We start from the raw sequence: 16,079 nt of genomic DNA, 5'->3' as shown, positions 1-16,079 counted from the left end.
CTTGACAGCCCCAGGATTTATGAGGCTATGAGCTAGTGCAAGCATACAGTAGTAACCAATTCATCACCACATCTAGGATACTCCTCCCTCCTCATATCACTTCAAAACACAATGCTTTTCGGTAGATTTACTTCATATACTAACTGTGGTGAAGCTCCACAGTCATTTGTTTTTATTTCTTTTCTGTTATTGCATCAAAAAGACAACAATTGAAGAGTGTTTTCCTTAAAAAAAAATCAAACACAGTGTGTCAGATAAATTGACACCATAAACTAATTGCAAAGTCACTAGTAAAAGCACTCGTGATAGTAATAAGAACACACAAAGAACAGGAACCACTCCATGAATAGTCAGAAACTCTGTGGTAAAACCACAGTGTTTCCAGCTATTTCTACATTGAGGGTTTCTGGCAGGAGTTCTCCCGCTATGGCAGGAGACCTGGTAACTCTAGCCCAGCCCAGCTGGCCCCATGCAAATCAGCCTAGACTAGGTCTCGGATGGACCCATGTAACTGGGCCAGACTTTCCCCCAGAGGCAGAATGCCAGAATGAGGGATAGCTGAAGACAGGAGGCTAATAAAAGTAGGTTTGCTGGTGGGTGTGAAGAAGAGAAGGAAGCATTAAAGGGGGAGAGGCTAGGAAGGGAAAGAGGAAATAGAGTGAAAGAGGAAAATGAGATGCTCCCCATAAGTCCTTGTGGGTCCCCTGCTTGTCATATATCTAATTCTGACCTGGGCCATGGAGGTTGGATCCAAAAAATCCATGCAATGGAGATAGAGACAGACATGGAGGATTTCTATAAAGAATGATAGAAGACTCAGATTTGCAGAAAAACTGAAATGAAATATAAAATCTGAAACTGAAATAAAATATATTGGGGAGACTGAAACTCTCCAAATAATGGGAACAACTCCAGTAGCTCTAAGAAATGAATGCTCTCCTGATATGATGTTCTGAGCCATTTTGGAGGTTTCTATGCAAGACTTCAGAGCCCTTGGTTTCTCTCAATCAAAAGTAGGAGAGCACAGATGGGCTGGGAGGCCAAAAGAGTCCCATGAGGAGCCCCACTCCTTCCCCTGATGGAGGAAGGAGTATCCAGGCCTGGTGGCAAGCAACAGGAAACTTGCTACAATGCAACGTGCACAACTGAACCACAAGAAGCTAGCATATTTTATTGAAGTAAAACTGAAAATAGATTAGATAGCTCATGTACACTTCTTCGGGCACTGAAAAAAACACCCTGCAGTAGTCTCTTTCCAATTATTCTCAGATGGATCAACATGGTATAAAATAGTCCCCAGATCAGTATGAAACACATTTGAAGTTGAATCCATGCTGACAGAGAAATGTTTTCACTCCAACAAAATGCTTGCACCACCTCATTTCCTATGAGCTCGATCATCTTTTCATAAATTGTGGACACCGGATAAGATGAGTTTAACCCTGTCTCTTGTGTCTGAACATGGCAAACAGATATCAGTGAGTAATGGACCAAACAGAGCAATCTCGTCTGGAGACCACAAGACATTTCCATTGATTGGAAAGAACAAATCAGTCCATTCTCTGCATGAAAGGAGAAGTCACACTCAAGCCCTTGATATATTGCAATTATCTTCTTTACTTCATAGCAAAAGTAGTGACAGACCACCTCATACTGAAGTCTCTTGTGTACTTCAACTCTGTTTTATTTTCTCACTAGGAAACAAATGCATCTGTGATAGTCAGGCTGTCTAGCTTAATGGCAGGAGTATTAGTACATACTGCTAATCTCAAACTCTTACCAGACATTTACACAACTGACTAAGGAGGATTCAGCATGCTTGAGGGTTATTTAAAGCCACTATAATAGGAGATAAGATAGAATGTACATCATAGATTAATAAACATACAAACATGTTCCAAGAGGATGCCTGCCTGGTTAATGAGCAGCATAAATGAAGATATAAAAGCCCCGAAGGTTTCCTTTGAAAAGTTGAAATTACTATCTATCTATGGCCTTTTATGCACGGGTTGTTCCCATCATGGTCACCCCCCAACTATTTCAAGGCTTTGTTTGAATTATGCATGTATTTTCTGACCTTCAGAAGTCGCCTCACCCCTTGTGTTTCCCCCATGTTTTCAGGATGCTGTTTTTAAAGTCTGACTCAATACAAAATCAAAAGCCAGTCCTGTGCATACTTGACACTTTGGGTTTTTCTCCCCATACCCATTCTCGCTTCTCCCTCCCACGTGTGTCTCCCTTATCCAACCCCTCTCCTCAAAGCCATTTGCGAGTGTACTAGTGAGAGCATAATGCTGGAATACCATGAGGCTGCTTATTTGGTCAGTTTCACAACAAGTGTGGGTCAGTTTCAGTAGTCGGCAGGATGGAACAGAGCCAGACTGATTTGCCCCCCTCCCCTTATATGCATTCTCTTATAGGCAGGAAAGCCCCCCCCCTTTTTTTACGAGTCAAGACTACCGATGGAATGATGAAATGGTCAGAAATGACCATGTGAGTGTTTTTTATGTTCTTATGACCCCTGCATTGAGATAGCCAGAAACAAATTGGTAGGGGGAGTGTCTGGACTCTTCTCTGGAGGTGGGAAATTATCCCAGATGCCTCTGCAACACAAGGCTTTGGCAGCAATCCCCCATTTCCAGCCCAGATAAACATACAGTAGGAAATAACATAGCATATACCCCTTTAAGGCCTGCTAACATATGGCAGTGGGGTTGGAAGGAAGGCAAAACCAAGCGTAGCTCTTTCCCCAGGCTCTCCTCCAAAGAGAAAATGGAAAACTGCTCCACAGGCTGAGAAATTGCCACTATGATGTGGTTTCTCATTTCCAGCTAGCAGGGAGCACAAGGAAGGAGTAAGCATGGTTTATGTTTTCCAGGTTGTGCTCTCTCTTCCAGGAAAAAAAAGGGCAGACATGTTTGTCTGTCTGCATACATATGTGGAAGTGTATGTAGATGTGAGAGGAGAATCATGGGAAGTAATTTTGCAAAGCACTATCTTATTTTTTAATATTAGTTCTTATTATTATCTTTCTTATTATCTTTCTAAAAAGAAAGATAATCCAAAAAGAAAGATAATCCCCCATTTTTTCTTTGTCATTCTATATTTAGCTCTTATAATTCTCCTATATTATTAATTCCCAACTACTATATTTAATCTTGATTTATAATGTCTTATCCATAATACTCTGAACGTATAAATAATCTATTGTTTCACCTCTAAAAACATTCTAACAAATCTTGCGAATTCTTTCCAACTCATTTTTAATTAATTCAAATAATTTAGCACTAATATCTTTTTTACATTATCTAGACATCATTTATCTTAAAATGAGTGTTCATAATGAAGTTTCCATTCATCATGAAATCTTAAACATAGAGCAAGCCTTTAAGTTGAGAATGAGACATGCATGCACACACACAAGATTTGCTAAATGCATTAAAGGAAACTACATGGCGGTCCCTTCCATCTCTATGATTCTATGAACAATAAAATTTCTTCAAATACATCAGAAAAGGAAAATAGCTAGGGAATAGACTGACCCACTGGACAACAAAGGTGTGAAATGGTTAATGAAGGAGGATAAGGTGATTGCTGAGAAACAAAATGATATATCTGCATCTTTCCCTCTTCTTTCTGTAGCTTAATTGCTACCTGTTTTGAGATATTTATTCAAGCAAGTGCAAGCAGATAGACTGACAGTCAGTGTTCCCCAACTCTGTTGGGTATTATAATTCGAGTCTTGGCTTAAAGACCATTTCTAGAGAGAGCAGAAAGCACCATCCAAGGCAAATTATAAATAATCCAACTGTTGAGCAAAATATTTCTATGCAGAGTGACTCCAGCATAAACCATTGACATCAGGTAGGGTTAGACAAGAGTACCTCTTCTTAGGATTGCACTGTAAGTTAAAAAAGCAATCTCTTCTGAAAGTTTTTCTGATGGCACACTCCATTAAACTTCATCTTGCCTTATCTAAAATGAAACCTCTACAGACCACTGTTCCTTTTCAGTCTGCCTGGTTAGGGCAGTGAAATCTTCTTTCCTGGAATACTGGTGTAATGGAAGGAGGGAGGAGAGAGAACTTTAGCAGGCTGAATGCCATTTAAGAGTTTTCATAAACCAGGCACATATTAGGTCAGGCAAGGAGAGCATTCTCATTGTAAAACTGATTTAAAGTAAACCAAACAAACCCTGGAGGGATGAGGTGGGAAATAGATGTATTGATTCTTTTAAAATTTTTGGAAAGATTTTCTGTGAAGGATGGGGGTGGTTGAGAGGAAAGAATGAACAGTCTTAAATTACTTGATTAAAAATCTGAAATATGAAGCTGTTTTATACTATTCTGGTCACTGGTCTATCCAGGTTAGAGCCAAGCCAATATGGGGAACACATTTGGCAATGGGAAACACATTTGGCAAACACTTCTACCCACTGCAGGAATATGAGCCCCTCACTTGGCCTTCACTGCTCGTGAGACGGAGGGCCTGCAAGGCCTCAAAACTGAGAAGGGAGAGAGTTGCTTCACTTCTGTTCTCCATTAACACCTGCCTCTTTCTGGTCAGAACTGGGTCACGTCCTCCTTCTCAACCTGCAAATGGATACTGCTTATATTATTTGCTATATGGGCCTCTCAAAAATCCCCCCCATCTCTGCCTAGCCTGGGTGGAGCCATAGGAACTGATGGGTCATGGCACCTGTCAGGGACTGCCCGCCCTGGGCCACTCTTCCCTACTGGCTGGCAGTAGTTCTAGTGGCCAAGGGACTGGCCCTTTAATGAGCTGCAGCTTCCCAACCATTGCCCTGGCTGGCTCAACCCAACCCCTCCTCACTTGAGCCTTCCCAGGTGTTGTTTCTGTCTCTGATGTCATCTGGCATCACTGATCCTCAGACAGAGGTTGGCCAGCAATGGGGCTGCCTTGTGTGCTCCTGCTGCAGTGATTGGGATCCCCCTGTCTGTCTGTCGGGAGCCTGAGTAAGCAGCCAAACAAAGAAACACCATGTCTTCAGGGAATATGGTTATGGGTATGGCCTTGAAAATGGGTTAAACCTTTAACTTCCCATACATGGGGGGGATAGACACCAGATGTGATATGCAGGTAGAAATTTTACCAGGTAGGAAAAAGAGGATTGTTACATGGCAAGCAGAAAGTGTCTGCATCATTTAACCATGGCAATGGCATTCCCTTGTTTTTCCAGATAGACATTCAAACTGCAGCCATTCTCCCCCACCCATTTTGAATGAAAACAATGCTTCCTATCCTGAATTGTCTTTGTGATGTCATTATGTAATGTAGCCAAACTCAATTGGCTGTTGCTTTTACAGTGCCATCTCTACTTATCTGGGATCATGTGGTGAGGACAAAACAAATAATGACACCAAAGAAAGGGAAGTGAACAGGAGGCTGGCACCCACAAAAAGTAAGCTTTTGGGGAACATTTTGAGAATCTCAGAAGCCTGCTTCTCACACCAAAACATTCACCCCCCCAAAAAATATTTGGTGCAGCCTCAGTCTAAACTGGCATTGTGTACTCCAACAGACAACAGCTGTCCAAAGAATCTGGCAGAGGTTCCTAGGTATGTACTAACCTGTTAATTTTCAGTTCTGTTAGGATTCTTTAATGTTTGAGGAGCCCTGCTTCATCCTTTGAGTCTCTTCCCCCATAATATGAATTTAGTGGATTCTCTTACATTAGTATGGTGTTTGGTTTCTGGGTTTTGCCATTTATTTTTAGCCATTGGCTTTAAACCATATTTGTTAATCAATTCAAAGGCATTCCTTTATGTGAAGTGTTAAAATCAACTGAATATATTCTTTCTTCCTTTCCAGAGGCATGAATTTTATTGCCATTATCCCCAGAGCAAACCAGATTTTATCTGCCTTTTATATGGTTTCTATCTACTCTGCTCTACTTACTCTCTGTGCCAGTTTGCTTTCCAGGTAACTGAGTTTCCACTCCCCACAAAGAATGAATATCTCCACGTCATTTTCTCTTCTTTTTAGAGATCAACCCAGTTCAGTTTGTAACTGTTTTTCAGGGTTCCTTGTGTAAACTTTATTTCCCATACAGGCACCAAAGTTTTTTAATTGATCAAAGTGATCTGAATAATTAAAAGCTTTAATTGTTTTAATCAGCAGTTACAACTGTTATGAATTGTTTCAGATCTCCAACAGTTCTTTACCTTTCACATGGATGATATCAAAGTTAAACTTTTGCAGCATAATAATTTAATTTACTGTTTGTGCTTTTTGCCTGGTTTGACGGTGAAAGCAGTAAAATGTCAGATAGCCAGGAACCAAGTGAAATATTTAGGGCACATCCTTGGGGGAGGAGAGATCAAACCTGAATGGAGTAAAATGCAAGCATAGAGGAATGGCCTAGACCCATCACTAAAAAGCAGATACAAGTATTTGTAGAGATTCTTGGATTCTACAGAAGATTCATTCCAGAGTAGGGTTGTGCATATTGATATATCCAAATTGAAAATAAACCCAAAATTAGCCATTTTGGCAATATTCGGGATTTGGGTAGACTGAATACCAAAACCTGGGAATCTGCCTGAAGCCGAATAGGCAATCCTGAATAGGTTATTCTGAACAGGCTATTTGGCGAATAGGAGATTCCAAATAGGCTATTTGCCTTTCTCAGATGCATGGCTCTGTGCTTTCTCCCATTTTTCTGTCTTTTGACTGGTTTTGTTAGGGCCCCATAGTTGGGGTCCTTTTGAGGTAGGGGTTGTGTAATCAAAGCCAACTTGGTCTAACCAACCATCACCTTTCAGCGGGTTAATCTTGATCAAACATAAGGGTTATTTAAAAGATGGGGCTCACCCAGTCTCGTCCGGAGGGATATACCCTCCAACTAAAAAGAACCAGCTTCAACAGGTGCTTACACCATCAGGCTTCTAAAGGAGACTTCCTCACCTACATGGATGAGCAGTCTCCTTCAGAACAGCCCCCCATGGTCGAGACTTCGGCTGGCTGTGATATCACCACCACCCCCTGAAAACCTGCTCTCAAACTGAAGGGTGCCCTGAGTAGACGTTTCATTTCCCCACACCGTGACCATCTCTTGAAATCAGATTTTTGTTGACTATAATAAAGGACTGTTCACAGGATGCCATTTGCCACCAAAAGAAATGTTTTCTGTGCCTTATTTCTCTTGCTTTTAAGCCCTTTTCCTCAGTTTGGAAGTTAATTTGCATGGAAATCATGCTATGCACCCCAAATACGACTGGAGCCCCCAGACTTTGAAGTGCCAACCTGCCAATTGGCTCTTTCTGCCAGTCCTTGGCAACACTGAAAGAAGTTCCGTGTTGAACCTTAAAACTGATGGAGAGCTCGGCTCGCCAATGCCTGGAGGATGGAGGCAACCCCTTTCCTGGTCCATAAAATTGGACCCCCTGTCCCAAAGTACACCAAACTTTGGGTGTCCATCTAAGGAGAGTCCCTTGCAGTCATGCTGCAAAATTGGTGACTCTACCTCCAAAAATGCCCCCACAGGAGCTTCGAAAAAATCCCCATAGACTATGATGGGCCCGATATTTTTCTGTAAACCAAGAAATAAGACAAATACCCATATAGGTATTCAACTTATTCCAGGTTTACCAAAAAAAATTGGGTCCAAAATTTACTGATTTTTTTTTTGCACAACCCTGTTCTAGAGTTTAGTTCTATTGCAGCACCACTATGTGAACTAACAAAGAAGGGTGTACCTGATAAAGTACCTTGGATACCTGAATGCCAGATGGCTTTTGACCAGCTGAAAAAGGTATTGACTACAGAGCCAATTCCGAAGGCTCCTGACTTTACACAGGCTTTTACTCTATACACAGATGCTTCCGATGTTGGAATTGGGCTATCCATTTTAAACATTAATCTCAAACTTTCTTGGGAGTCAAATATGTTGATGATCAAGGATTCATCCCACAGCTTGGAACAACTGTTCAAAGCAGCATGGTTCGAATCCAGTTGAGAAGCCTGAGAATTTATCTTATATCCCTCACAGTGCATTCCTGAGCCTCCAGGGCAAAAGCCCTTAGGAGGCCAGGAAGGCACTGCACTGGCATTCGGGGGCCCCGCTCCAGCATCCGGACTACTTATGCCAGCGTTAGTGGCCCAAACATTGGCGTGAAGGCCTGGACGCCGGTGGCTGGATGCTGCTGTGGCAGTACCGCCCCGGGACACCAACAGGGCCTTCCGCCAGTGTCCCACTGGTGTAAAAGCCCACACTGGTGTCCTGGGAGGCGTTCTGGTGTTACGGAAGGCATTCCCAGGGCAGGCCAGTAGGAGGAGCTACTGTTAGGCAGCTTCCTGTCTCCTTTCGCCCCGTGAATGCCGGTGCAGAGAAGAGCAAAACTGCTCCTGCTTTTTATCAGGTGCAGCCTCACTTTTCTCTATGGGGTGAAAAGGCCCCATTATACAAAGAAAAAGCCACTAAAAGGCTTTTTTTCCGGCATGCAGGGAATGGCTTTAGGAGGTAGCGCGGCGGCGCCTCTTAAAGCTGTTCCCCCATACCGACTCTCAGGAATGCACTCAGTTTTATCTCACTCTCCTTCCTCAGGATATTGGGCTATGCCAGGGATTGATTCTGGGATTTCATGTATGCAATGCATGGACTGTGTAAACGGAGGGCAGAGGGTTATTCCACATGCACAACTTACTCCTGATTTTCTTAACAGTCAATCTGCAAGCATTTAAATTGGCTTGGGGAAATGGTTCCACCCACATACTCTTTCCTCTGAATCCCTTCTTCTGTGGAGTTGGCATATTTCTTCTGCACGTGGCCAAACAAACAGGAATGTCCAGCAAGGATATTGGGTAGCACCGATGGCATCAGCGGGAGCATCACAGCACCAACCCACCCTTTTGTTTTTTGCACAAGGAGTCTAGTGCCACTGCGCAGAAATGCTAGAGACATTTCGTCCTCCACCAAAACGGTTATCACTGGTGATTCTCTGTTTACTGATTGGACCATCAGGGCACACGTGAAAGGGTTATAGAAGAGAATGTTCAACAAAATGGCTCCCAACCCTGCATTAACTGGAGCCATTTTCAATGATATGTGAAGCAAAACTCTTTTTACAAGTTGTGGTAATTAACAGACACAGTCTCCCTATGGGTTGGCCAGTGCAAGTGGCTTTCTCCACACCATTTTTGTTTTGTTTAACGATACAATGCTGAGGTGAAGGCAAATGCACAGGTGGAATGGTCAGGGAACAGAAGTAGGGCTGTTGATTCGGTTTGGCCCGAACTTAAAACAGCCGAATTTCCCCTGATTCAACCGGGGGGCCCGAATTCAGCGAGTTCAGGAGTTCACAAATAAATCCGGCCAATTCGGCCGTCAGTAAGCAGCATAACCTTCAATAAGCAGCATTCTCCTCCCCCGGCCAATCGGTGGCCAAGCTGGGTCTTCTTCTGGCCCGTCAGTCAGGATTGAGTACTGGAGGAATCAGAGAGAGAGAGAGAGAGAGAGAGAGAGAGAGAGTATTTTTTGGGGTACAGACACAAAACTTTCAGCAGAGATTCAGACAAGCCTTCTTAAGAGACCACCCAAGTTTTGTAAACATTGGGTCAGGGGGTCCTGAGATATGGCCTTCCTCCCCTTTTTCTTTCCATGGCTGCAGGGGGGGGGCATTTTGGGGGGTACAGACCACAAACTTTCAACAGAGCTTCAGATGAGCCTTCTTAAGAGACCCCCCAAGTTTTGTAAACATTGGGTCAGGGGGTCTCGAGATATGGGCTCCACCCCTTTTACCTCCCCCTTTTCCATTTCCGTGGCTGCAGGGGGAGCTTTTTTGGGGATACAGCCCCCAAACTATCAGCATAGCTTCAGACAATCCTTCTAAAGATACCACCCAAGCTTTGTAAAGATGGGTTCAGTGGGGGCAGAAATATTGGCTCCCCTCCTTTTCTCTTTCCGTGGCTGCAGGGGGCGCATTTTTGGGGGTGCAGATCCCAAACTTTGAGCGGAGCTTCAGGCAAGCCTTCTTAAGAGACCACCCAAGTTTTGTAAACATTGGGTTAGGGGGTCCCGAGATATGGGCTTTCCCCTTTCCCCTTTTCCCTATTGGAATGAATGGAATCCTGTGTGCATCTCCTCCAGAGCAAAACGTCCCGTACCTAAATGGAAACGTCTTGGATTACAAGTCCTCCCCAGCCCCTCCTGATGGAACAGAAGACAGCCACAGTAAGACCCCTTTGGGGGCTTTAATCTATAATTTTTCTCCTGTGTGTGTGTGTGTGGGGGGGGGGAAGCAGAGTCTCTGTGTGTGTGGGGAGGGAGCAGTTTCTGTGAGTGGGGGGGGGGAGCCAAAGGGGGCTTTTGCCGGTTCTGCCTGGGGTGTGTTCCCCCTCGAGTCTCTCTCTCCCTGGTTTGAGGGGAGGTTTCAGTTGTGTGTCTTCAGGTTTTCCCTCATTCATAAAAAACTTCTCAGCTGATTGTCGGGGCTGGGAGCTTTGTGCATGGGTGGCAAGCTCTGCTCAGAGATGCACATTAAGGGTGGGGGGACCCCTTTCGGGGCCCATATCTCAGCCCCCCCTGACCCAATCTTTACAAAACTTGGGGGGTATTTCAAGAAACGTCCTTTGAAGCGCTGCTGAAAGTTTGGGACCTCTACCCCAAAAAATGCCCCCCCCAGAGCCGCGGAAAGGCGCGGTTGTGTTTTTAATGGCTTTATTTGGCCGAATTTTTTTTTCCGAACTTTGAATTCCTGCCGAATTGCACGGACCCGAAGTGGGGGAGTTCGGACTTCGGCATATGCCGAATCTAAACGGGCCGAATTCAGCCGAATCCGAACTATACTGAATTTTTTTTAATTCAACAGCCCTAAACAGAAGGCCTTTTCTCTGCTGGAGATATGCCCTTTTTCTTATATCTCCATGAGGGAAAGGGCTGGAGACTTACCTTTAAAAAAAAACGAAAGCTGTAAATTCAGAGAACCTGCTAATACTGTTGCTTTAATGTTCCAGCAATCTAGAGATATTTTATTGTATATTAAATTGTAGAGAGGGAGTGATATAATAATAATGCACATTTTAGTTAACTAGACAAATAGAGTATTATTTGATTAAGTGCTATGGGTATTTTAGTTATATTAGCGCTGTTTTAGTTTTGTTTTTTAAAATAATTTGTATTACCAGTATTTGATTTTTTTCAAAGTAATGATATATCTAGGGTTTTTCCCCCTTTTTCTTTTATTGTAAGAATGAATGTTTCTAAAATAATAATAATAATAAAAATAAAAACCCAGTGGAACTTGTTCTGGAATAAATATGCTTATGATAGCATATTTCAGTTTTTAAAAATTATCTTTACAAACTAGACAGCACAAAAGCTTAGCCATTTTTTTTACACTGGTGTTCTCTTATGCACTTTCTGTGCCCTCTCTCTTTCTTTTTGGCTGAGGAGAAATCAAGAAGGCAAGAAGCAGTAAAGGCAGCCAATACTGGCAGAGTTTAGAAAAGCAGCTTTTGAAGCCCCAAAAAACTTCAGCTAAATTGAAAGTCAAAATGGGTTTATGGAAAAGCCTTAAAGGCACTGTTCAGCAATTTCCTTTGCCTTAAAGGGTACACATTTTTAAAAACTGGTCTCTCTTTTCTTTTTCTTTATGTGAAGAAAAGCTTAGTGAGGAACAAGACAAAAGTGGTAGTGGTAGAAATGACAGTGGAAAACACCAGTGGATACCCATACGGAATCCCTGTCCCGCACTGACATGTCCATACCAATGGTGGTGCTGTAGGCAGAGCCGGATTTATGCACACTCTTTAGGGCCTCAGATTATGAGTGCCTATAAATATTTATAAAATACACAAAATTACTATATTGCCATTTTTAATATAATGATATGGGTAGGGTTGCCAGCTCTGGATTGGCAAATACCTAAAGATTTTGGGGGTGGATGCTGGGGACGGCAGGGTTTGGGGAGGGCTAGGACATCAGTGGGGTATGATATCATAGAGTCCACCTTCCAAAGCAGCCATTTTCTGCCGGGGAGCTGATTTCTGTAACCTGGAGGCCAGTTCTAATTCTGGCAAATCTCTAGCCACGACCTGGAGATTGGCAACCCTTGGGGCATCTTAAATTTTACACAGTTTGCCCATGTCTCAGCCCTGGCTGTGAATAGGGTTGCCAACTTCAAGGAGGGGTATGGCGTTTTCCCAGAATTACAATTGATCTCCAGACTACAGAGATCAACTCCCCTGGAGGAAATGGGAGCTTTGGAGAACAGACTCTATGGCATGACATCTCCATTGAACTCCATCTCCTTTCCCTCCCTCCACCCTCCCAGGCTTCACCTCCAAATCTCCATAAACTTTCCAAGATGGAGTTGGCAAACCTATCTGTGAGTCTGGTCCTGGCTATTCAGAGAGGAGATGTGAGATTCAGAACAGGAGCACAGAAACTCCTGGCAACAGGTTTAGCATGGTCAATGCAGGACACTATCCCTAGGTCAAGTTACCAAGAGCTATTCCGGGCTGCAGGAGAGACACAGTTGCCTATTAAAAGGGGAAGTTTTGGAGGTCCATACTGTGTATGATATTAAATGTGCTGTGGAAGTGCAGTATTTTGTTACATTAATGCAATCATATGGATTTGCCCCTCTGGTGGATTTTTGGAAGGAAAGTGTTTTTATCCTAGAGTGGAATGGGCTATCTCAGGAGAAAAAGTTGATTTTAATGTATAGAATGCTTTGTGAGCAACTTAAATGAGAGCTCAAAGCCTTCTAAGAGCTACACCCGTACCAGCACAGAAAGCCAGCCAACCAGCAGGAAAGACTGTGAGAAAAGCCTAATTGGGGGGGGGGGTGAGTGTATGTGAAGCGGGTCAGTGCCTTTCAGTTGACTATGCTCTTAGAATTGACCCCTTCCTGAGAAGTGGTATGTTATCTCATTCAGTTAGTCACCTAGTAAGCAGGACTCAATTTACTTAAGCAAGTAAGTCTTTTTATTGAATAGCTTCAATGTAATATATGTTTATATGCAAGTATTACAAAGTCTTAAAAGTATTAACAGTGTATACAAGAATACAAGCAAGTTCTACATACTATTTAGTTTTAAAATCCAATATTTAAAATATAACAGTTAAAGAAGTCTGATTTAGTTTCATTCCCCGGCGTGCGCGAATCAGCTTAGGAAGAGGTGCTGCTGCGCCAGCAGCCTCTCCCTCAGCAAGCACTGGCAAGCCAGTGATGGGCACCCGGAGAGTCTGCCCCAGACCCCTCTCTGGGCGGGATTGGGGGAGTGGGTCCCCCTATCACCATGGACCATCAGCCCCTCCAGTCACCCTCTCCTCTTCCTCCAACCTCTGCCCTCCTGCCTGCCAGTTCATCCTCGCCGCCCTCAACCTGCACAACCCAGGTGTCCAGCCTGAGGGGATGCTTAAGAGAGGCAGTGCACCCATACGGTGGCACACACTTTGGGGGAGTGGGGCAGGCTCCTGGTTGCCTCCACTGGCCTCTCTCCCCTGTGAGTTGCCCAGCCCTCTGGCCCCCCCTAAGCATCCACAGGTGAGGGTGGTCTGCTTTCTTGGTGAGAGGTGCTGGAGAGCTGGCCATCATGGTGACTGGCAACTCCTGTGGGCTCCCTGCCCGCGCGGGTGCACCCTGCATGGAGAGAGGCCAGGTGATTCTCTGTTCTTGACAAGGCAGTGGGAGCCCTCCCCAGGGGGAGGGCTGTTGGTGGTGGTCGTGGTGGTGGTGGGAGTCATGAAGGGATTGAAGTCATGGCCGTGGAGCTTGGCTGAAGCATGTCAGACAACAGGAGGTATTTGAGTTCCAGTGCCTCGCACGTGGCAAGCGCTCTGTTTTTTTTTTATATATATTTTTTTTATTTTCATAATAAACACAAAAAAAAGGGGAAAAAAGAAAAAAAGTACATATACATAAAAAGAAAAACAGAAATTACATGTTCAGGACACTATTTATCCGCTAATACAATATTCAAATCACTCTATAAGCCATATGCCCTGAATCCAGAACCCATCCCCCCACCAGTGCCCTCCACCATGGGACTTCCGATGGAGTGTTATGACATATCAGGAAAAAAACTCTATTATTATATCATATTAAAAATCATATTGTACTATAATTCGTTAACTATACTTTTAAAATCCGTTTTTGCCACTTTATCCCAATATGCGGTGGCCTTTACCCACGTACATTTAAATTCCTCCATATCTTTATCATGTAAAAATGCTGTAATTTTGGCCATCCGCATATACATCCATAATTTTTCTCGCCACTCTTTGATTGAAGGTTTATTTGTTTGCTTCCATTTTTTAGCAATTATAATTCTTGCTGCAGCAAAACTATATTGGCATATGACTCTATCACCTTTATCTAAATCTTTTTTTGGTATACCCAATAAACAAAAGGCGGGGTCTTTCTTAATTTTTGATTTAATCAAATCATTAGTTTCATTCAAAACTAATCTCCAAAACCTCCTTATTTTTTTGCAAAACCACCAAACATGCATAAATGTGCCTATTTCTGTACCGCATTTCCAACATATAGCTTCTTCATCTTTCTTCATTTTACTTAATAATACTGGGGTTATATGCCATCTATAAAACATTTTATACAAATTCTCTCTTATTTCATTTGAAATTGTAAACTTAAATTCTTTTTTCCATAACTTTTCCCAAATTTCCAAATCTATATTATAACCTAAGTCTCTCATCCATTTCAGCATCACTAACGTAATCCTTTCTTGTTCTAAATTTATTTCTATAAGTAATTTATAAACCCTACCTATCAATCCTTTATTTCCCTTAGATAGTATAATCTCAAATTTTGATTTGGTTCGATTAAAACCCAACTTATTATCTTTGTTAAAAACATCTCTTAGTTTATAATACATAAACCAATCTTTAATCAGAATTTCTTCTCTTCATTTCAGTACCCATATACCATCTTTGTATTCTGTTATTTCTCTGTAGTTATCACAATCCAAATTTAAATGTACACCTCTTCTCATAAATGCTTCTATAGGGTTAATCCAACCGGGTGTTTTACTTTCAAAAACTTCTTTATATTTATTCCAAATTTGCAATAAATTTTTCCTGATAATATGAGAATTAAATTCTTTATTTACTTTCTCTTTATCATACCACAAGTAAGCATGCCACCCGAATCTCAATTTAAAACCTTCTAATTCTAATAGTTTCGGATTCTCTAAGAGAATCCAATTTTTAATCCAGGTGAAGCATGCTGCTTGATAATACATTTTCAAATCTGGTAATCCAAATCCTCCCGTATCTTTTTGCTCAATTAAATTATTATATGCAATCCTGTGTCTTTCTTTACCCCAGAGAAATCTCATAATATCTTTTTTCCAAACATCAAATATCGGTACACCCTTAACTATTGGGAGATTTTGAAACAAGAAAAGCATTTTAGGTAATAGCATCATTTTAACTACTGAAATTCTTCCCCATAACGATAATGGCAATTTTCCCCAACTTATCAGATCCTTTTTTATCTGTTGCCATTGATTCACATAATTATCTTGAAATAAATTAAGATTATTGTTTGATAACCATATACCTAAATATTTAACTTTATTTTCAATATTAAATCCCGTCTTTTTTATTAATATTTGTTGTTGTGAGAGAGTCATATTCTTAGTTAAAATCTTAGTTTTAGTTTTATTAACTTTAAACCCTGAAAGCTTTCCATAAACCTCCAAAATTTTATTCCATCTGTCAATTTGTTCAATCGGATCAGTCAAAAAACATACTACATCGTCCGCATATGCTTTAAACTTATAATGATTTCTACCTATTCGTACACCAACTACATCACTATTTCTAAAATTATGCAATAATAATTCTAATACTAAAATAAACAATAAAGGGGAAAGAGGACACCCCTGTCTCGTTCCCCTTTGAATTTCAATTTTGGGTGATAACGACCCATTTATAATCAAGTTAGCAGATTGTTGTGTATATATATATGCAAGTGCTCTGCTGAAGGGATGGAGGGTTGGCTCTATGACATCACTTGGAAATTAGCGGCCGGGGCCCATGACCCCGTGCCAGGACATAGCCCAGCTGATCAGATGGGTGTTCCGGTGGCT

Source organism: Euleptes europaea, chromosome 2 (assembly GCF_029931775.1).
Source record: "Euleptes europaea isolate rEulEur1 chromosome 2, rEulEur1.hap1, whole genome shotgun sequence".
Taxonomy (NCBI): domain Eukaryota; kingdom Metazoa; phylum Chordata; class Lepidosauria; order Squamata; family Sphaerodactylidae; genus Euleptes; species Euleptes europaea.
This window is presented reverse-complemented; position numbering follows the sequence as displayed.